Raw genomic sequence first — 17,414 nt, forward strand, 5'->3', positions numbered from 1 at the left:
TTTTGCTTTAATAACAGCCTTGAGTCTGTTGGGATACTTCTCTATCAACCTTGCACATCTAGACAGAACAATATTTGCCCACTCCTCCATACAGAACTGTTCAAGTTCGGTCACATTGGATGGTAGGTGTTGGTGGACTGCTATCTTCAAATCTCTCCACAGATTTTCTATGGGATTTAGGTCTGGGCTCTGACTGGGTCACATGAGGATGTTCACTTTTTTCTCCTTCAGCCACTGTGTGGTCAATTTTGCTGTGTGCTTCGGATCGTTGTCATGTTGAAAGGTGAATCTTCTGCCCATCCTCAACTGTCTGGCAGAGGGTAGCAAGTTTTCTTCCAGAATCTGATGGCATTTTGCCCCATCCATTTTTCCTTCTACCCTAACGAGAGCCCCAGTCCCTGAGGCAGAGAAACACCCCCACAACAGGGTGCTGCCACCTCCATGCTTCACTGTAGGTATGGTGTGTTGTGGATGGTGAGCTGCGTTGGAGCCAACAGACTCAAGGCTGTTATTAAAGCAAAAGGTGGTTCAACAAAATATTGACATTGGGTGGGGGGGGGGGTTGGTGATCCTTTTTAAATCTCAGTAATTCTTGTTTTTTATTTCTGACACTTTTTCTGGACTGTAATTGTGATGTTTTTCAGTTGGATGTTATAGGTTGCATTGGATAAGTACAGCTGGTGAAGGGAATTTTCTTTGTGTTTTCATTTCAGGATGTAAGGGAACCAGAACTTAAGGTCTATCAAAGGGGGTGATTCTTTCCTACACCCACTGTAGATTCAAGGAAAATTAGAGAAGTCCTGGAAATATAAAGCAACAAATAACAGCAGTGTGAAAGAAGATTAGCAGATACGAAGCCAGAATTACACAACACAGGCAGAATCTCCAATTCCAGTTGAATCAGATACGTTTCTACCAAAGCATAGAAGGAGAAACTGCAAGAAACGTAGAAACACCAAATAAAGAAGAAACAGTGCAATTCTGGGGGAAATTATGGGACAATCCAATAGATTATAATAAAAAAGCAGGCTGGGTGAAAGAGGTCGAAAAATGTAACCAACAAATGTAAGATCTAATAATAACACCAGAATTAATAAGTGAAAGAGCAAAGAAAATTAAAAATTGGACTGCGCCAGGCAACGATGAACTGCATGGCTTTTGGCTTAAACACCTAACAAGCCTTCATAAACAACTATCAAAACAGTTCAATCACATTTTGCAAGGAGGTGATATTGAACAATGGCTAACAACTGGGAAAACTCATCTCATCATGAAAGAACCAGCAAAAGGTGCAGTTCCAAGTAATTATAGACCAATAACCTGCCTGCCAACCATGTTCAAATTATTAATGGAATAATAGCAGATGAAGTGATGCAACACTTATTAACTAACAAACAGCTTCCAGTTGAACAGAAAGGAAATTGCCCGAACACCAGAGGCACAAAAGACCAGCTGCTGATTGACAAAATGATTTTAGAAAATGGCAAGAGAAGTAAAACAAATCTAAGTGTTGCATGGATTGACTACAAGAAAGCCTTCGACTCATTGCCTCACACATGGATACTAAAATGTTTAGAAACAACTGGTGTCAGTAAAAACATTCAGATATATATATATATTTTTAAGCAATGAGCTTGTGGAGTACACAGTTAAGAATCAATGGTGAGACACTTGGACAGGTTAGCATTAGAAGAGGTATTTTCCAAGGGAACTCAGTATCCCCTCTGTTGTTTGTAATGGCCATGACCCCACTTTCACAAATACTAAACAAAACAGGCCTCGGATACCAAACATCTAAAACATCCAGTAAAATCAACCATCTGCTGTACATGGACGATCTGAAGTTGTATGGAAACTCCCAGTCAGAAATCGAATCACTGCTAAACACTGTCCGTATATTCAGTAGCGAATTAGCAATGGAGTTTGGACTAGACAAGTGTGCTGCATTACTAATGAACAGAGGAAAAATAAGAAAAACAGAAGGAATAGAACTGCCCAGTGGAAGCAAGATCAAGAACCTGGAAGAGAAAGAACCTTACAAATACTTGGGCATTCTCCATGCTGATAACATCGCACACACTGAAGTTAAAAGAAAAATTGGAAGTGAATACATCAGGAGAGTTAGAAAAATCCTCAAGTCCAAACTCAATGGCTTGAACACCATACACACCATAAAACACCTGGGCTATACCTGTTATCAGATACACTGCAGGAATAATAGACTGGACCCAGGCAGAGCTAGAGACGCTAGATCGTAAGACCAGGAAAATAATGACCATCAATCGTGCTGTGCACCCTCGCAGTGCTGTAGATAGGCTATATCTCCCTCGCAGCTCAAGTGGAAGAGGAATGCTGCAAGTCCATCAAACAGTAGAGGAGGAGAGAAGAGGCCTTGAAGAATATATCAAGGACAGTGAAGAAGATGCACTTCAAATGGTCAATAACAGGAAACTATTCAACACCAATGAAACAAAGCAGGCCTACAAGAAAGAACAAGTCAAGAACCGAGCAGAAAAATGGAAGAATATAAGTGGAAAATCAGACATCACCAAGACCTGGTAATGGCATAAGAATGGCAACTTGAAGAAAGAAACAGAGGGTTTAATACTGGCTGCACAAGAACAGGCACTAAGAACAAATGCAATAAGAGCAAAAGTTGAAAAGTCAACAACAAACAGCAAGTGCTGCCTTTGTAAAGAAGCAGATGAAACAATGGACCACCTAATCAGCTGTTGTAAAGGATCGCACAGACTGACTACAAACAAAGGGATGACAAGGTAGCAGGAATAATACACTGGAACATCTGCAAAAAATACAAGCTACCTGTAGCCAAAAATTGGTGGGAGCATAAAATTGAAAAAGTTGTAGAAAACGAAGATGCAAAAATATTATGGGACTTTCGACTACAAACAGACAAACATCTGCCACACAATACACCAGATATAACTGTAGTCGAGAAGAAAGAAAAACAAGTCAAAATAATCGACATAGCAATACCAGGGGATAGGAGAATAGAAGAAAAAGAAATAGAAAAAAATCACCAAATACAAAGATCTACAAATTGAAATTGACAGGCTGTGGCAGAAAAAGACCAAAATCATCCCAGTGGTAATTGGCGCCCTGGGTGCAGTTCCAAAAGACCTTGAAGAGCACCTCAACACCATAGGGGCCACAGAAATCACCATCGGCCAGTTACAAAAAGCGACTTTACTGGGAACAGCCTATATTCTGTGGCGATATCTATAACAGCAACAACATTGACAATAAAATCCAGCCATCCCAGGTCCTTGGGAAGGACTCGATGTCTGGATAAAACAAACCAGTCAATAACACCTGTCTGACTATGTAAACAAGAAATGTTTGTTTGTTTGTTTGTTTGTTTAAAAGGGATCCAGAGGCGATCTGGGAAATTGCAGGCTAGTTTGCTTAATGGCTCTTCCAGGCAAATTGAATTAACATCAAATTCCAGGCATCCTCTAGGATAAAATTATAAAGCACATAGAAGAACAGGCCCTGCTGGGGGAGAAACAGCATGGGTTCCGCAAAGGTAAATCTTGCCTCATCAACCTTTTGGACTTCTTTGAGAGTGTCAACGAGTGTGTGGATCAAGGTGATCCAGTTGACATAGTCTACCTGGACTTCCAACAAGCTTTTGACAAAGTTCCTCATCAAAGACTCTTGAGAAAACTTAGCAGTCATGGGGTAAGGGGACAAGTACATGTGTGAATTGCTAATTGATTGAAGGACAGGAAACAGAGGGTAGGTATAAAAGGAGAATTTTCAGAATGGAAGTAAGTAAGAAGTGGGGTTCCCCCAGGGATCTGTTCTAGGACTGAAGCTTTTAAATATGTTCATAAATGATCTAGAAGTAGGGGTAATCAGCGTGGTGGCCATATTTGCAGATGATACCGAACTCTTTCGGATAGTGAAATCCACAACTGATTATGAGGAGCTCCAAAAGGATCTCTCCAAACTGGGTGAGTGGGCGACAAAATGGCAAATGCGGGTCAATGTTGGCAAGTGTAAAGTGATGCACATTGGGACGAAAAACCCCAACTTCAATTATACGCTGATGGGATCTGAGCTGTCGGTGACTGACCAGGAGAGGGATCTTGGGGTCATGGTGGACAGCTCGTTGAAAGTGTCGACTCAGTGTGCGGCAGCTGTGAAAAAGGCCAATTCCATGCTAGTGATCATTAGGAGGGGGATTGAAAATAAAACTGCTAATATTATAATGCCCTTATACAAAATGATAGTGTGGCCACACCTGGAGTACTGCGTACAATTCTGGTCACCACATGTAAAAAAGGACATTGTAGAAGTGGGAAGGGTGCAGAAGAGGGCAACCAAGATGATCAGGGGCCTAGAGCACTTTCCTTATGTGGCAAGACTACAACACCTGGGAATATTTAGTTTAGAAAAAAGATGACTACGGGGAGACATGATATTTATTATTTATTTATTTGTTCGATTTCTATACTGCCCTTCCAAAAATGGATCAGGGCAGTTTACACAGAGAAATAATAAATAAATAAGATGGATCCCTGTCCCCAAAGGGCTCACAATCTAAAAAGAAACATAAGACAGACACAGCAACACTCACTGGAGGTACTGTGCTGGGGGTGGATAGGGCCAGTTACTCTCCCCCTGCTAAATAGAGAATCACCACATTAAAAAGTGCCTCTTTGCCAAGTTAGCAGGGGATTAGATAGAGGTTTATAAAATCATGCATGGTGTAGAGAAAGTGGACAGAGAGAAATTTCTCTCTAATACACCTAACTCTAGAACCAGGGGTCATCCCATGAAATTGATTGCCAAGAAATTTAGGACCAACAAACGGAAGTACTTTTTCACACAACGCGTAATCAACTTGTGGAATTCTCTGCCACAAGATGTGGTGTTGGCTACTAGTTTGGATGGGGTTATCCAAACCCCTCTAGCTTTAAGAGGGGTGTGGATAACTTCATGGGGGAGAGGTTATCAATGGCTACTAGTTTGAGGGCTATAGGCCACCTCCAGCCTCGGAGGCAGGATGCCTCTGAATACCATTTGCAGGGGAGTAAAAGCAGAAGAGAGGGCATGCCCTCAGCGCCTGTCTGTAGGCTTCCACCGGCATCTGGTGGGCCACTGTGTGAAACAGGATGCTGGACTAGATGGGCCTTGGGCCTTACCCTGCGGGACTGCTGCTGTTGTTGTTTCTTCTTCGTCTTCTTTGTCTTCGTCTGCTCATCATCATCATTATGTTATTCACACATAGTCCACTAGATTTCAGTTTGTAACTCCTGAGGATGTGGACAAGCTGCTTGGGGTGATGAGGACTACCACTTGTTCTCTTGTCCCAACATGGCTTGTTCAGTCTAGCAGGGAGGCTGTTGTAGGTGGCCTGGTGGAAATCATAAATGCTTCTCTGAGGGAGGGCAGGATGTCTTAAGGAGGCAATTATTAGACCTCTTCTAAAGAAGCCTGCATTAGATCCCTCAGAGTTGAACAATTATAGGCCTGTTTCCAATCTCCCCTGGTTGGGTAAGGTAATTGAGAGGGTGGTGGCCTCTCAGCTCCAGTCGGTCTTGGATGAAACTGATTATCTAGACCCATTTCAAACTGGTTTTCGGGCGGGCTATGGGGTGGAGACTGCCTTGGTCGGCCTGATGGATGATCTCCCATTGGCAATTGACAGAGGAAGTGTGACTCTGTTGATCCTTTTGGACCTCTCGGCGGCTTTCGATTCTATCGACCATAGTATCCTTCTGGAACGTCTGAGAGTGTTGGAGGTGGGAGGCACTGTTTTACAGTGGTTCCACTCCTACCTCTCAGACAGATTCTAGATGGAGTCGATTGGAGATTGTTGCTCTTTGAAATCTGAGCTTAAGTATGGTGTCCCTCAAGGCTCCATACTTTCTCCAATGCTTTTTAACATCTACATGAAACCACTGGGAGAGATCATCAGGGGATTTGGAGCTGGATGTTACCAGTACACTGATGACACCCAGATCTACTTCTCCATGTCAACATCTTCAGGAGTTGGCATATCCTCCCTAAATGCCTGCCTGGAAGCAGTAATGGACTGGATGAGGGAGAATAAACTGAAGCTGAATCCAGATAAGATGGAGGTACTTATTGTGTGGGGACAGAACTCTAGAGACGATTTTGATCTCTCTGTTCTAGATGGGGGGTCACACTTCCCCAAAAGGAACAGGTTCGCAGTCTGGGAGTACTTCTGGGTCCACACCTCTCCCTGGTTTCTCAGGTTGAGGTGGTGGCCAGGGGTGCTTTCTATCAGCTTCGGCTGATACGCCAGCTGCGCCTGTTTCTCAAGATCAGTGACCTCAAAACAGTGCTACATCTTTTAGTAACCTCCAGACTGGACTTGTGCTCTACGTGGGGCTGCCTTTGTACGTAGTCCGGAAACTTCAGTTGGTTCAGAAACCGGCAGCCAGGTTGGTCTCTGGGTTATCTCAGAGAGACCATGCTACTCCTCTATTGATGGAGCTACACTGGCTGCCAATAGGTTTCTGGGCAAAATACAAAGTGCTAGTTATAACTTACAAAGCCCTAAACGGCTTAGGCCCTGGGTATTTAAGAGAACGACTTCTTCGCTATGTGCCCCACCGCCCTTTAAGGTCACTTGAGGAGGTCCGTCTCCAGCTGCCGCCAACTCGTTTGGTGGCTACACAGAGATGTGCCTTCTCGGCTGCTGCTGCAAGATTGTGGAATGCGCTCCCTAAGTTATGAGCCTCCCCATCTCTGGCAATTTTAAAGAAACTTCTGAAAACACATCTCTTCAACCAAGCTTTCTCAGCTTTTTAAAATTTGTTTTTAAATTGTTTGGCTATTTAATTGGTGTTTTATGATGTTTTAATTGTCAATTTTTTAATGCAGTTTTACAATTTCTGTTTTAATTGTTAATTGATTTTAATGGTGTTTTAATGTGAACCGCCCTGAGCCTTTTGGAAGGGCGGTATAAAAATTTTAATAAGAAAGAAAGATTTTATTGACTTGACCTGGCACTCCAATTATCAGGCCCTTTCCAAGGGTCTAGGATAACCAAAGAAAAATTAAAGATAGCATTGTAGTATTTGTGCTGTCCCGTGTATGGTGGCCTTCTGTAGCTGAAATGTTGTAATTTTATCGATGCCCAAGGTGTCAAGATGATGTTCAAGTTCTCTTGGTACTGCACCAAGGTTACCAACAACTATTGGCACCACTACTGTTTTCTTTTTCCAGAGATGTTCAATTTCAATATGAAGGTCCTTGTATTTAGTTATTTTCTCCAACTGTTTTTTGCTGACTCGATGATGATGATGATGATGAATTTGGTAAGTGTTTAAGAATGTGAGAAGTACCCTACTAGACCAAAAATCTATCTATGCTAGTATCTTACTTGGCAATTAACCAACTAGATGCCTCCAGGAAATGCACAAACTGGAACTTGGTAGAAATGGCCCTCTCCTACTGTTGCTTTCCAGTAACTGGTATTCAGTGACTTGCTTCCTCTGAAAATTTAACTTCTTTGTATCTGCTAATCATAGTTTAAAACCTCTATCTACCCTCTGTGCCAGAAGAGAAAAAACCCAGGAACAAAATCATCTCTATTTTTTCCAGCACTGAAAAAGGAAGTAGGAACAAGGAAAAAGAGAGGCCTGAAATCTCTTCCCCCATCAGACTTTGAACACACCATTCATGTTGGTTTTGATGCTGTTACTGGGGAATTCACTTGAATGCCAGAGCAATGGGCTCGGCTGCTACAGACTTCAAACATCACCAAACTAGAGCAGAAGAAGACTCCCCAGGCTGTACTAGATGTGTTGAAGTTCTGTGATTCTAAAGACACATCAAAACAGAAGTAACTGAGCTTCTCTGCTACATAAAAGGATGGATTCCTCTCTGGAGCACCAGCACCCAATGCAAAAGGATCAGAGCCTTCTACAGCAGGCGAAGAGGAAGAAGAAGGTGAAGTGGCTCCTCCAGTTATTGCCCCATAACCAGATCATACAAAATCTGTATACACATGGTCAGTAATAGAACCGTCTAGTGACACTGGTGACATTTCTGTTAAATCAGCTGATAAGCAGAAAAAGAAAACTAAGATGTCAGATGAAGGGATCATGGAAAAGCTATGGACTATTGTGAGCATAAGAGATCCCAAGAAAAAATATACCGGATACGAAAAAATTGGGCAGGGGGCTTCAGGTTCCCTGTCAGTGTTCATTGCCATAGATGTGGCAGCAGGAACAGTGTTCAGTGAACAGTGTTCATTGCCATAGATGTGGCAGCAGGACAAGAGGTTGCTATTAAACAGATAAATCTTCAGAAACAGCCCAAGGAGGAGCTAAATATCAATGAGATCCTGGTAATGAAAGAGTTGAAGAACCTAAACATAGTCAACTTTTTAGCCAGTTACCTTGTGGGAGATGAACTGTTCGTTGTAATCACATACGTCACTGGTGGGTTCTCATGGATGTTGTTACAGAGACTTGTATGGACGAGGCACAGATTGTTGCTGTCTGCAGAGAGTGTTTACAGCCACTGGAATTCTTACATGCCAAGCAGGTGATCCAAAGAGATATCTCTTGGGAATATATGGATCAGTTAAGCTGACTGACTTTGGTTTCTGTGCTCAGATTACTCCAGAGCAGAGCAAACATAGCACTATGGTTGGGACACCTTACTGGATGGCTCTTGAAGTGGTCACATGGAAGGCATATGGCCCTAAAGTGGATATTTGGTCTCTGGGTATCATGGCTATGGAAATGGTGGAAGGCGAACCCGCCCTATCTCAATGAAAACCCTTTGAGGGCTTTGTATTTGATAGCAACTAATGGAACTCCAGAACCCAGAGAAACTGTCCCCAATATTCTGTGACTTTCTAAATAGTTGTTTGGAAACTGATTTAGAGAAAAGAGGGCCAGCCAAAGATCTGTTACAGCATCCTCTCCTGAAACTGGCCAGACCATTGTCAAGCTTGACGCCTCTGATCCTAGCAGCCAAAACAGCAATGAAGAGTAACCGTTAACATTGTTTCTGTGGCCTTCATTATTGTTGTGTTTTTATTTTTTTAAAATCTTCATAATATATAAATTGTTGCTCTTGTAGAGAGGTTGAAAGTCTGTAGAAGGAAAAAATCTCTCACATGGAAGACACACGGGAAAAGTGGTGGTGGTGGTAGTAGTAGTAGTGAACTTTTCTATGAGTCTGGAAGAAGTTGTGAACTGAATCACTGGCCTTTTTCACCACTTTTGCAGACAACTCAGATGTTTTTTACTATGCCTAGGAGTTGTGTTTTTCAACAACTTTTCTGTATCAGATCCAACTAATTGTGCTCTGTGGGGCACTTTCAGTACTTGAACAACAAATTCAAGCTTTCTGAGGGAGGCATTACTTGGATCTGCTGATCTCCCCCCCCCCACCTTTCCCTTTGTCAGTCATTCAAAATGTTGCAAACTCAGATTTATTAGATTCAAGGCAGACATGGTAGAAATGTGAAAGTTCCTCTTTTAGCCCCTTTCTCTTATTGTATCATTTTGTCATAACTGTATTGTAGCATTTAACCACTCAACTACCTGAGAATCATAATTTTTCAGTAACCCTTCTTAAGGGCAGAAGAACATGGGCAGAGAAGGAAGAAAAAAGTATGGTTTCTGATGTAGAATTTTGTTGCATGGACTTCTTAATGTAAGGAACAGATGCCTCTGAATTTTGAATGAGTGGTGGGAAAAGGAGGAGATTGTTTTGTTTTCTGCAATGCTCAAACCATTCTCTGGGTTTGGGGAAAGAACCTCATTCCTGTGAATTGTCTTCTACTTTTCCCTTGCCTGTGTAGGCTTGTTGGTTACATTTTAAAGAGATGTCTGAAAGTTGTGTAGTTTTTATAGCAAAGTGCTGTATCCATGTTCTGACTTGGGCTTTGGGCTTGCTGGTGCCTTCTGAATTTTCAAATTACCCTTCTTTGTATTAAATACATTTTGTATATGTTGTACATTTTGCCTGCAAAAGCAACTTGAGTATTAGAGCGCTCTGTGTGTGTGTGTGTGTGTGTATATATATATATATATAGAGAGAGAGAGAGAGAGAGAGAGAGAGAGAGAATCTGTGTGCACCATTTCTATTAACAAAACTGAACAAATGACCCAGCAGATTTGCAAAAGCAGAAGATCTAAGACTTTTTGTATAATTCTGTCAACTGAAGCTTTTGAACACCGAAGACTGCTATATTAAACAGTACAGCTCTCTTGCTTATTTCATTATTGGATGATTACATCAGTACTGATGTTGTTTTATCTGCTAATAGCTCTTTCCTGCTCTGAGTGGGGTGTTGGACTAGAAGACCTCAGGGTCACTTCCAACTCAGGGTAATTCCAACTCTGATTCTGTAAAACTGGGGAGATAAAACACCAGGCCCAAGCTTGAAATTGAAAAAGAGTTTTTAGAAATCTGAATTTTGTTTGTGTATGTGAAATAAAACCATATGTATAATTTTAACAAGGCACAACTTTGACACCATTCCATTCCATTAGTTCTTGTGATGCCGCTTTAATTTATTTCTCATCTTTTGTTCAGTATGTTAACTGTAAAATAACACGTTGCGTTATAATATGTTGTGTTATGAGTTCATTGTGTGTGGGTTTTTCCCTTACTTGATGAGCAGTAACATGCTGCTTAAGATGATAATTTAAACTAGGCTAATATATTTGGGAATTCAAGCATGTACTGCTTTGAAGTCATTAAGAGCGGGAGGAACAAAAGAGTGCTGGAGCAGGCATCCAGTAATGAAGCATGTAAATCAAAAGAATGTGAAAAGAAGCATCTCAAACCTAGCCCCGAGGATGTAATTTCAAACACCTTATAGCCTCTCCTTTTTATTTATATAGTTTTAACTTGTTTTAATGACAGGATTCAGTTTCAAGATTAAGCAGAAAAGCCTTGTGCTCTGTGGAGTACCTTGCAAGCTATCATACTCTTTTGCCTTTGTAGCACAAAGCCAGGGTCATAAAGTTGAAGTCCATGCACCATACATTTTGTGTGCAGAAAAGCAAACCGATCCATTAAATGTGGGAAATGTATTTAGGAGCTGTGCACACACTGTGCATTTTTGGGGACACACACACACACACACACACACACACACACACACACATTCTGACCCTAGTCTGTGTTTTCTGTTCATATTCATGTGGCATTTTGAAATGGGGGTGGGGTGAAGGGGTGCTGTTTAAGAAATAGAAGTCAAGAAGTTTCTAGGGCATGTAGAATGGGCTCTGCAGCTCTTTACATCCAGACCAGTACTTACATATTACTTTCCCAATTGTTCAAAATGTAGAGGCAGATAAAACTGTAGCTGTTTAACGCCCCCCCCCCCCCGCTCCTAAAAAGCACCCCAAACCCTGGCCTTTATATTTTTCATTGAATGCAAGGTTTCTAGCAAAGGAAAAGGAGGAACAAAGTGCATTTTTTAGAAGAAACTAGAGATTTCCTTAAAAGCCAGTGGAATGACTTACAGACTTTAAATTTACCTACTGCAAATAAGAAAACAATGTATTCCTAGACCTCTGGTATGCAGTCTGGGCTCTTGGTCCAGAGCACTTAAGAAAATATAGGCAAAGTGGTTTTGGAATAAGAATGCCAAGTTCTTCCAGACATTGTTGGTTCAGGCATGTGTCAGAAATAGCCTCATAGTTGCTTCTTGCAAGCTAACATTGGACTGCAGCTACACCTGTTTTTACAACAGAAGGGCAAGATTCCTTTTCACGTACTTTATTCATGTTGATCATGGGCTGAAGTCAGGGATACAGTGTTCTTTGCTTAGGTTTGTTTGCATTGCCTTGCATTCCAGGGTGATGAATTTCAGAAACGAGAACTAGCAAAATAGTACCCTTCTACTTCTAAATAACGCAAAAGAGAGTGGCTGACTTCCTAATGGAGCATGGGCACTCCCAACATCAGCACCCATGTGGTACTTACTAGTCCCCATGCTGATCTCTGTGCTTTCCAAAGCCCAGCCACTCAGAGCGCAAATAGTTTTGTGAGCTTACCCATGCTCTGTTTAATGCTTGACCACATCACTGAGGGTCAAGCAATGCTTCCACTCTGACAGAGTGGTTCTGGAGTGTGGGTGAGCTTTGAAAAATATTTGTGCTCTAGTGCAAGAGTGCCTGCCTTTGGAAAGCATGGCAACCAGCATGGGGGCTAGTGTTGCGTGGGCACTGATGTTAGGATTGCTCCGCTTTGATTTTTCAGGATGTCAGCTGCTTACTACAAATGTCTGAATGCTTTACAAATACAAAGACAGCAAAAGCAGGTGGGCATGCTGCATATTCTTTGGCTTAGTTTTGAAAATACATTTTCCATTTGTGCAAGGACTCCTGTACAGTCATACTATATGAGCGAGCAATACATAACACTTGACTGTTGTAAGTGCAGTTTCAGAGGTTGGAAAATGTCCCTCTGAGGATTGTTCAAGGTATTGCTGATTCATGAGTGCCAGCTCATGTGTCACAGTTGCTCATGCAAGTGTACAGTGGAGATAGTAGGGCAGGAATGGGCAAAATGAAGATTGGGATATCTTCTGGGTGGTTTGTGGTATATTGGAAGAATAGGGAGGTGACTCTGAGAGAGTTGTTCTTCTGAATCGGACCTCCGCGCGCACTACAAAACTCTTTTTAAACAGGGTTTTATAGTGTAATTAGAAGGCTGATTTGGAAGAATGCCTCTCACACATAATTAAAGGGCATGCCAGGATTGTGTTGGCCCACTTATATTGATGCTGGGGCAGGCTCATTCTCACTGGAGCTCTGATGTTATCCCATGTACATGCAAACCTAGTTATCTGCAGGGCTTCTGTTCTGGGCGGGGACTGCAGATGCTGAAACCATGAATTCTGAGGCATTGACTCTATGGGATGCTGTGTTTGTGGGGTTTAGGTTCTTGGAAGCTGGGAAAGGGGCAAAATGGCTAAAAAAAAGGAAAAAGTGAAAAAAGTCCCCTACTGTGATCTGCGGGTATTCAGCTGTTCAGGAATGCGCTCTCCAGGCCCCAATTCCATGTTTTTCCTGCAAAAAATTGTGGACATGGTGCTTTTTAAAAAAAGGAATGAGCTATAAAATGGCTCTTCATGACAAAATGGTAGCTGGAAATGACCTCTGCGGTCACATCCGGTCCTCTAGGAACCATGGATATGTGGGTTTTAACCCTTTTGTATCTGCGGATAATGACATTGGGTGTAAATTAGACACCTGCGAATATGTGAAACCATGAATATAGAGTCTGTGTATAACAGGTTATATTGTTATTGGCCGTTGTTGATGTTAACTGGACCAACAGCAACATTAAAAAGGTCTCCCCCCCCCCCCAAAAAAACACCTAGGCTGCTGAATTGAAGAAAACTGGGTGGAAAACCAGAAGTGGGGGTGGTTTTTTTGTATGAAAACTAGAAGACTTTTTTTGTTTTTTGTTTTGTATGAAAGGATGTGAGCTCTGTTCTGGTACTGAACAGAAATTTTGGTTCTAAGCATGTGCTCAGAGACATCCTGCCCTTAATGCTAAGTGTATGTCCGTCCCTTTGAGCCATTATTTCGTACCTGGTTCTGGTTGGTGGGCCTAGAGGTTCTAGTAAAAACTATAGTAGATTGCATTAGTATAAAGTCTGAAGTCTGCCCAACCTGGTAGAACATCATCTGCATATGCAGCTTCCCCCTATCCCAGTGCCCTTATCAGTCCACCCGCATTGGTCCCCCACTCTGTAAACCTGCCCCTCCTTATCCCACAGTGTTATCTCACAAAGGTCTTTACATATTAACACTCAGTGGCGGATAACTCATTTTGCATAACGATTTTAAACCAACCCTATTGTGTTATAGTGTCAGGAGATGGATGAGAATAGGGAGGTGGTAGAGGACCATGTGTAGCAATGGCCACATATGCATCACAGAACCTTTGCATCAAAGATGTATGTGTAATACATTTCCTCACAAACCATAAGCGCAGCAAGTAAAGTGTGCTGTCAAGTTGATTTCGACTCCTGGTGCTCACGGAGCCCTGTGGTTTTCTTTGGTAGAATACAGGAAGGGTTTACCATTGCCTCCTCCTACGCAGTGTGAGATGATGCCTTTCAGCACCTTCTTATATTGCTGCTGCCTGATATAAGTATTTCCCCATGTCTGGAAAACATATCAGCAGGGATTCAAACTGGCAACCGTCTGCTTGTTAGTCAAGCATTTCCCCGCTGTGCCACTTTAAGTGTAGCTTACCCATCAAAAAAAACAATAATCTTCCAAGCAAAAACATGAGCACCACATTGTAATATCAATTTTTAAAAAGAGTGCTTATTAATGCAGAGTGTTGCAGTAAAGAAAAAGAAAGGCAGACTGATCTTAAATCTGTTAAAACTTATTCACTGTAAATAATTTCTATCAATTTCATTAGAACCTGCTTTCAGATAAGTGTGTATAGGGTTTCAGTCTAAACATTAGTAGCTCCAGCTCCAGTAGTAGCTTCCAGCTCCAGGTGGTCTTGGAGGAAACTGACTATCTAGACCCATTTCAAACTGGTTTTTGGATGGGCTATGGGGTGGAGACTGCCTTGGTCGGCCTGATGGATGATCTCCAATTGGGACTTGACAGAAGTGTGACTCTGTTGGTCCTTTTGGATCTCTTGGCGGCTTTTGATACTGTCGACCATAGTATCCTTCTGGAATGTCTGAGGAAACGTCTGGGGGTGGGAGGCACTGCTTTGCAGTGGTTCCACTCCTACCTTTCTGGCATATCCCAGATGGTGTCGCTTGGAGACTGTTGCTCTTCAAAATCTGAACTTTTATATGGGGTCCCTCAGGGCTCCATACTGTCTCCAATGCTTTTTAATATCTACATGAAACCGTTGGGAGAGATCATCCCATTGGGAGAGATTTGGTGCTGGGTGTTATCAGTATGCTGATGACACCCAAATCTATTTCTCCATGTCAACATCATCAGGAGAAGGCATATCCTCCCTGAATGCCTGCTTGGAAACAGTAATGGGCTGGATGAGGGATAAAAAACTGAGACTGAATCCAGACAAGACGGAGGTACTTATTGTGTGGGGTCGTCACTCTGGAAGCAATATTGATCTACCTGTTCTAGATGGGGTCACACTTCCTCAGAAGTAACAGGTATGCAGTTTGGGAAGTGCTTCTGGATCCGCCAGCTGCATCCATTTCTTGAGGATCATGATCTCAAAACAGTAGTACACTTGTTGGTAACCTCCAGACTTGATTACTGCAATGCGCTCTATGTGGGGCTGCCTTTGTACGTAGTCCAGAAACTGCAATTAGTACAAAATGCGGCTACCAGTTTGGTCTCCGGGTCGTCTCGAAGAGACCATATTACTCCTATATTACAGGAGTCGCACTGGATGCCAGTAAGTTTCTGAGCAAAACACAAAGTGCTGGTAATAACCTATAAAGCCCTAATCAGCTTAGGCCCACAGTACTTAAGAGAGCATATTCTTCTGCATGATCCCCATTGTCCACTGCGTACATCAGGGGAGGCTCATCTGTGGCTACCTTCATGTTGTCTGATGGGCACCCAGGGACGGGCCTTCTCTGTTGTCGCCCCGAGACCTTGGAACGTGCTTCCCGTGGGTAGAAGTGTCTCCCCATCTCTAGTGGCTTTTAAAAAGTATTTAAAGACTTATCTTTTTACCCAGACGTTTTAGCTTTTTAACTTTGTAACTTTTAAAATTTTGGATTATTTATTGATTTGCTTTAAGCTGTTTTTAATATTTAATTGAGTTTAATGTTTTGTTTTTATTTGTTGTGAACCGCCCTGAGACCTTGGGTTGGGGCAGTATAAAAATGCAATAGATAGATAGATAGATAGATAGATAGTACTGATAACTGCAGTTTAATTCCTGAAATATGGCGAGGATTGCAGATATAACTGAAAGAAACTGTGATGGGAAAGAGATTAAAATGCAGACTTGTAAAACTTAGAAATAATTTTAAGTCTAAAGAAGCAAAGGAGCACAAATGGTGACATAATCATTTTAGAAGAGCACTGGAGTTGCTAATTACACTGGCACTAGTGCAACTAGAAATTTTTAAAGGTAATGCAAAACCAGACACACACAAATATGAACATATGCCAAATGCAAAAGACAACACAGGAGGTGGAGAGATAAGGTGCTCCCCACCCCATTGTGTGTATTCTGGAAACAGTTCCACAGTTATATGTTGGAAGCCGTATGCACAGCTGTGTACACCTTTACTTTGTTTTTATTGCTATTCCAACAGCGCCCCTCATACTTAATGGAAATTTTAATGCAGTTCACCAGTATAGCTGGTGAGGAGGAAGCCGAAATCAAATAGGAACTTGGATGCATTATTATTTTACATGTTAGGAACTCAGTTATGATCTCTAAGGCTGCAGTTTGTGCATACTTTCTTGTGATGTCAGATTGAATTCACTGGGACTTAATTTTCAGTAAACATTCATCGGATCAGGCTGTGTGTATACTACTCTCTGGCTACACACACCCCTCTGATGAAATCTGGCACATATGAAATACAAGTCATACATACCCCCATCAGCAAACTAAAATTTAAAAACAGCAAAATAACCAATTCAGTGACCACATACATGAACATTGGAGAAGAGCTACTATTAAAGGCTCTCATATAATGATTATGATGTTTTACACATCTGTTTTCTGTTGATGGGATGATGGTGTTCTCTGTAAAGGAGGTTGAGTTCACTCCTTTGTCACAGACAGATCATTAGTTAGTCAGGTTTAGTGTTAGACTTAACAAGTATCCTAATCTTGACAAGGCTGGTGGATTTGTTAAAATGGCCTGGTCTTGTGGTGGCAAGCATGACTTGTCCCCTTAGCTAAGCAGAGTCCACCCTGGTTGCATATGAAAGGGAGACTAGAAGTGTGAGCACTGTAAGATATTCTCCTCAAGGAATGGAGCCGCTCTGGGAAGAGCAGAAGGTTTTAAGTTCCCTCCCTGGCTTCTCCAAGATAGGGCTGAGAAAGATTCCTGCCTGCAACCTTGGAGAAGCCACTGCCAGTCTGTGTAGACAATACTGAGCTAGATGGACCAATGGTCTGACAGCTTCCTATGTTCCTATCCTCAATATCCACAACCAGCCTTTCTGAATTATCTTCCTTCCTTCCTTCCTTCCTTCCTTCCTTCCTTCCTGTAACATGTAGTTTTGCTTAGCTCTGATGTGACAATCATGAACATTTTACAATTAAGTAGAACTTACATATTGGAGCCACCTAATGGTGCAGCGGGGAAATGACTTGATTATCAAGCCAGAGGTGGCCGGTTTGAATCCCCGCTGGTGTGTTTCCCAGAGTATGGGAAACACCAATATTGGGCAGCAGTGATATAGGAAGATGCTGAAAGGCATCATCTCACACTGTGAGGGAGGAGGCAATGG

The 17,414-nt window shown here is 42.1% G+C and overlaps 1 protein-coding gene and 1 pseudogene across 6 annotated transcripts in view; both read left to right on the forward strand.

Moving 5' to 3' along the window:
• The window catches only part of LTBP1 (latent transforming growth factor beta binding protein 1), a 348,387-nt gene that overhangs the window by 48,500 nt on the left and 282,473 nt on the right, over window positions 1-17,414 (forward strand). The gene's annotated exons all lie outside the window — the stretch shown is intronic.
• Window positions 7,704-9,013, forward strand: LOC128348180 (serine/threonine-protein kinase PAK 2-like; annotated as a pseudogene).

Source organism: Hemicordylus capensis, chromosome 1 (assembly GCF_027244095.1).
Source record: "Hemicordylus capensis ecotype Gifberg chromosome 1, rHemCap1.1.pri, whole genome shotgun sequence".
NCBI classification, from domain to species: domain Eukaryota; kingdom Metazoa; phylum Chordata; class Lepidosauria; order Squamata; family Cordylidae; genus Hemicordylus; species Hemicordylus capensis.